Source organism: Nannobrachium achirus (assembly GCF_963921795.1).
Source record: "Nannobrachium achirus genome assembly, chromosome: 3".
Lineage (NCBI taxonomy): Eukaryota > Metazoa > Chordata > Actinopteri > Myctophiformes > Myctophidae > Nannobrachium > Nannobrachium achirus.
Window position 1 is genome coordinate 17,833,226 of NC_137812.1, and position 6,537 is coordinate 17,839,762.

Here is a 6,537-nt window from a genome sequence, read left to right on the forward strand (position 1 = left end):
ACGCATATGTATGGAGACCCCTGGTACCCATATATGGAGATCCTTGTACTGTATATGGAGATTTGCTGTGAGAGCCCAAACATGCTTACTCAGTTATTCGTTATGTGAAAGTCCTGTCTATGACACCTGACATCGTACATACAATCCCTTTCATGCCCACACATGGAGATCCTGTCTGTAGAACCAGCCACACAGATATAGGCTGTCTTGGCCATATATGGATTCTGTCAGTGTGGTATGTGGCCTCCATAAATGGGCATTCCCATATGAAGTACTTTTAGCTTTGGCTTAAAGGGGAAGACCACCCATTTTCAATATTGAACTATGTCATTAATATACCTTAGAGGAGTTGTGTGGAAATAAAAAAAATGTTACCCCTCTTCTGTGTTGCCTAGAACTGGAGGATTGATTTTGGGGTTTGTATTGTAGTAAGTACAATGTGTGATGTCATCAAGTTGTGATTTGCAATACAAACCCCAAAATCAATCCTCCAGTTCTAGGCAACACAGAAGAGGGGGAACTTTTTTTTAATTTCCACACAACTCCTCTAAGGTATATTAATGACATAGTTCAATATTGAAAATGGGTTGTCTTCCCCTTTAATATTGATGACATCAGGGAACTCCATATATGGGTTCCCCTGACATCACAGTGAAGTCAGAGCGGCAAAGGCATTTTGTTAGAGTGGTTCCCCTGACATCACAGTGATGTCAGAGCGGCAAACCCATAGACCGTAAAAAAGTGTACACGTCCAGACAGACGGAGTCAGCATGTGCCGTTTCACATACTAAACTGCAACCTTCGGTCAAATAAGAGGTCACAAGTCAAATGCCTGCCAAGTGGGGTCAACCACAGGCCTTTATCTTTTCTACTGTTTGGAACCATGTGTTGCGTCACATGACTATCAATCATTGATTAGGAACCAAATGGACCCTTACTTGTCCTTATAGAACCAAAAGGACCCTTCAGGCCTGTTGCTCTGCCAGTGTACAAATGGGCCATTAGAGTCCAGAGTTACACGGGTTGTGTGGTTTAATTTATACCTTGAAATCAAAATGTTTGAGAACCATGTCAATGTTATGTTGTGTTCATTTCATGCCAAACTGAGATTAACCACTTACACCTGAAGTATAGTTTCTTACGACAGCACCATACAATGAACTATAAATGAGTTGCTATTTTTTTTTTAGATATTTCACACATAACAAAATTGCCCAGAATAGGAATGGCAGGGTTAATGGGGTTAATGTCTTCCTGTAATTTAGGAAAAATAAAAACTAAACCACCACTCTATTCATGTGAACATATCCCTTTATATAATCCAATTTGCTCCATTATCAAGGCCAGAAAGTCCAGAGTGGCTAATGTGTAGATGTTTGTTTAATGCTCTGCATTTCTTTGTCACTTTATGAAGTCAGCAATTAACCACAATTAAACCCTATGTACTGACCACAATGTTTCCCCTTTACACTAAATATCTTTGCAGTGGAAATATTTTCACAGACATTCACCCCAGAATAGGGATGCTAGGGTTCATGTGGTTCATGTGGTTACTTGGAACACTTGCCTGAAATGGTGTGAATACTAACCGTTTCCCAGAAGCAACTTCTGCGTTTGAAAGGTCGTTGACAAAAGTATTGCAAGCTCAATCGAAAGAATGAATATAGATTTTTTTGGGTTGGGGTGTTTGATGATGAATGTTTTTTTCTTCCGTGCAATGTCACGTGATTGTGTGCAATTTCACGCTATATACAATGTGTGAATGTATGTAATATTCCAAAATCCTTGATAAAGAAAGGTTGTGTTTTGGCTACTAAGCTGCTACAAGATGTCCTACAAAGAAGCACTGAGTACAAATGTGTTATAATTTTGTCCGTGTCCAGGGTTCGATTTGCTGGGGGGTAATCCATGCGTTTTGCTTTGATATCCCCCTCTACCTCTGCTTTTTATGGCTGGTTGGGATGTGCTTTATCCCCGCTTCTGGTCAGAATGAACCCATTACGACCTGAGCCTGAGTCTACAAAATGCCTTCAATTCAATTCAATTCAATTCAATAGGCTTTATTGGCATGAAATTGTACAAATGTTGCCAAAGCACAAATACAATTATGACAAACAACAAACAATATAACAATATAAATCAATGAAATTACAGTACATAAAGGAGATTGTGCGGTAAAGTAAACATGGTATACAGTATGTGTGTCCTTGTCCTACTGGTCCCTTTTCTTGTGACAGGAATTGACATATTTTGCAGCTAAAACTGCACATTCTTTCATTTCTCCCAAAAGGAGTGGCAATTTCTCCCTTTCTATCATACCTCTGAATTCTGGGCAAATTATTTCAATTTTTGGGAAGAATTCCTCCCTAATGTTTGTGTATTTTTTACATTGTGTTAGGAAGTGTAATTCTGTCTCTACAGCTCCCTCATCACAATGACAGCACAGCCTCTCCTCTCTGGGCAGCCAGGTCTGTCTGTGTCTGCCCTTCTCTATCGCCAAGCCGTGATCACTCAGTCTGTACATGGTCAATGTCTTTCTCAGGTTTTTATCAGTTACTGTGCTTAGGTAATCTGCCACAGTGTACTGTCTGTTTAGGGCCAAATATGTTTCTAGTTTGTGTTGTGATTGTGTAAGTTCATTCCAATAATGTATGTATTTATCTTTTTCTTTAGTTCTAATTTGGTTAGGTCTAATCTTCTGAGTGATAGGCTGGCTGGGGTTTGTGATGTCAGAAGGTGAGAGGTCAGCTAGTTTCATGACCATTTGACTGAGAGGGCTCCTTTGCATGTTCAACTCTTGGTAGGCAAGGGCTTTATAATGGTAACAGGCAGGGTCACTCTTTATTATTTATTAATATGGCTCCAGAATTTAATAGATCGTTCTCAAACTTTTTGTTGTGCTAAGGACCCCCAAATTCATATATAGGTATATTATATAGCCATGGACCTCCATCTGAAAATGTTTTGTAGCAGGGACCCCCGGAATAGAAGATTTGTGTAAAAAAAAAGAAAAGAAAAAGAATCTAAATTATTCAAAACACTTTCAAGATTTTTCTAAAATGTTCTAAAATGGCAGATGTACAGTACTTGTATATCTGCTATTTTAAATATACACTAAAATAGCTGAAAAGACTCAAATCTAAAATGAAATTAAGTATATGGGGCTTAAGGGCTACATATTGATCAAGAAAATACCATTGCAAGAGCTTTACCTTTTAACAAAAACATTATTTGTTTTAACTAAAATATATTGCTAAATGCACCTCACCCACAATTGAAGACTTGAAATGAGATGGCAAACCGTTTTGAAGCGCTTTGAATACTTGTCATCCTGCTCTTGCAGTTGTCACGACAATCCAAATCATTTGGAGGACAACGGTTCGGTGTAGCCTTAAGAATCTGTCACCTTTTGAATGTTCACCACACAAACACCTCAATAGAAAGACAAATATGGTATGCAATGTCATTGTTATTCTTAGGCTATTTGGTTCTTTTCCTTAAGACCTTTGTTTTAGCTGGTTGTCATAAAGGTTGATGTTCTGCCTAACAATGTACTATAATTCAAATGAGGACCAAGTATGAAATAAAACATACAATATATAGCCTACTTTTTTCTTCCATGACAGTTTCTTCCCCCTGAAACAATTGCTTTAATCAGTTGATATTGTCAATGTGTTGACTTTCCTGCCTTTTTGTGTAGACATGATTTTTAACCACAAAATGTGTGAATACGGTACATAGGCAGGCAGGCACACACATGCACATGTGGTGGGTCGAGGACCGCCACCCAGTGTGGTGACGTCGCAGCCCCAGCCTGAAGCCTCAAAAGTCTAGTATATGCTCTCATTCCATAGAGATATCCCTTTGGAGTTATGGTTAAGATATTGGACTTTCACACGGGAGACCCGGGTTCGAAACCGGGTGGGGAAGTTCGGATCACCTCCGTTACATACACACACGCTGACGTGTGTCCGTCTGTTTGTCCAAATCAGAAAATCTTCTGAATTTTCACTATTGAGTGACAATAATAATTGCTTGTAAACTTGTAAATAAAAGTGTTGACCGCCTTTCTCCAACTCGACCACAAGGTGGTAGTGTATTACCACCCTCCTGGAAGCATAAAGGCCTAAATGGTCATGGAACCCCATGTTTGTTTTCCTATGAGGGGGTGATGTCACCACATATGACTCACTGCAAGATGAGGTGTTCACTTATTGCTCCTGTAGATGAAACTAAACAGTGATGTCATCCCTTGCTTTAAGTTGTCTGTATGATTTCAGTATGGATAAGTTTACAAGAGATGTAGCACAGGAAACGTTTGTGCATGCTCTGATTGATTTTGGTTTCCAATAACAATACCATGTATTAATCATCTATTTTGAATAGATGAGGTTGGCCCACAAGCTACTTGAATCTTACACCCCTGAAAAATAGAGAATCAGTCACACTGGGCTATATGGAGCATGATATACCGTAAGCATGCCATGTTGTTGAGATTATGGTTAAATTCGCAGATTTAGCACAGGAAAGGTTTGTGGATGCTATGATCGGTTTTGGTTTCCAATAACCATGTGTGGGACATACATACAAACAGACAAAAGCCAGATGTAGAAGCGGTTAGAAGAAAGAAAAAAAAAAGTTTAGAACTGGTAAGTCAGGATTTCTGCAACCTGTTTTTTCTCCACATTACACATTTTTCTCCACATTACACATTGCATTTTAGCTTTCCTTTTATGTTTAAAGTCTCAGCAACATTGTGCTGTTCTGGATTCTTGAGTCTCATAAACTAGGATACTGGTACTTTGTTGTTCAATGATGATGCCTGATTCATTATTATTATTATTATTATTATGCTGCCTAGGCATGATCATTCATTCATTTATTTTATTATTTATGGGCCTTTTCTCTTCTACACACAGAGCTCCCCCATCATTTCCTCCAACGTACACAGGAACCATACAGGAACTATCATCACGCCGCTGATAAAGGACGTCAGTGTTACAATTTCCTGCTCACACTGGAGCGCAAGCCAAGGGGACCAATCGATATTATTACAACTCTACGGGATACGGAAACGGCGAGTGTATGTCGTGGTAAAGTGCCTTCTTTGGTATGTGGAAATCGCCGGATACAGTAGGCGGGCTTTAGACCAGATATAAGCGCTGAACAGTAAATACGCTTCTTGTTGAGATACTGATCTCAGAACAGTTCGTGTTCTCTGATGGGTTTGGTACAATGGAAGTAGAATGGTGCATTCACTGTTCCCAGACCAGCTGTATAAAACCAAACGTATGCTCCGTCGTAGCCTACGAAAAACAGCAGATCTACAAGCTCACAACGCGTCGCAGACGCGACGCGTTGTGAGCTTGTAGATCTGCTGTTTTCGCCTCGCGCCGCCCCGTCACACGACGAAGTATAAATCAGCCGCCGGCGACGTCGTCGTTATCTTCTCTGTGGCTCCGCCCCGTGCGTTCGGACCTCGTCCAATCGGAGACCTCGGCCCGGCCCTTTTATTTGATTTCCTCCAATCGGCGTCGGCGTTGGGGCGAGCCTAGCTCTGGTCCATAAGGCGTTTTAGAAGGAGTTCTCCTTAATGCTATGTCACTAGTGATCCGGTGCGCCCGCAGGCAACGCTGCGCACCTCTCGTCTGTTCAAAACATGTAAATACTCGCCTAAATAAATCGCTAATCACCAAAACAATTACGGCTTTTAGGAGTAGAAAGACTGCTTTCCTTGGTGGCAACCTTTTATATATACTCTATGGTGGCAACACTCAGAGCCCCCACCTCACGTCTAAAATACACTTTTTGTCCAGAAAAGAAAATATTTCACCGGAAGGTGAAAAAATCTGGTCAACGCACATTTCTATTGACAAGATATGTAGAGGGCGCTGTGGAGTAGCTAACATTTCCAGTGAAATAGTTTCTTTTCTGTCCAAAAAGTGTATTTCAGACGTGAGGTGGGGGTATCCGAGTGTTGCCACTCAGGAAAGTAGGCTTTCATCTCCCAAAATCCGTCTTTGTTTTGGTGAGTAGCGAAACTTTATCATTTATTTTCACTACAGACGAGAGGGTGCGCAGCGTTTCCTACTGGCGCACCGTACCATTAGTGACATAGCGTTAAGGAGAACTCCTTCAAACTGTGTTATTATGGTGACCGGGGGGGCGGGGGGTCTCACAAACACACAGTAGACGGACAAGCCGCTCAGGAGGAGCTACGACACGGATATAAAATCACAGACGCACCGCCCGGCCGGCACACGGAATTATTAAACCGTTCTTTTACACAGACACAATTCCTGTATTTAAATGGACTGTATGGCGGTCATTTAGCCGAGGTTGGTGCGGTGGAAGAAGAGGTAAGCCCGAGCCGACCATCTTTCCTGTTAACATAATAAACATATATCGTGTTGTTGGCCGGTGTTGGCCGTCATCATGTTGATGCTGCTGAAGATGTGATGGAGGAGGAATTATTTTAACAAGATTGTGAGATGTCGCCCGGCCGGCCTGGGCAACTGTAAAACGCGTGTTTAATGC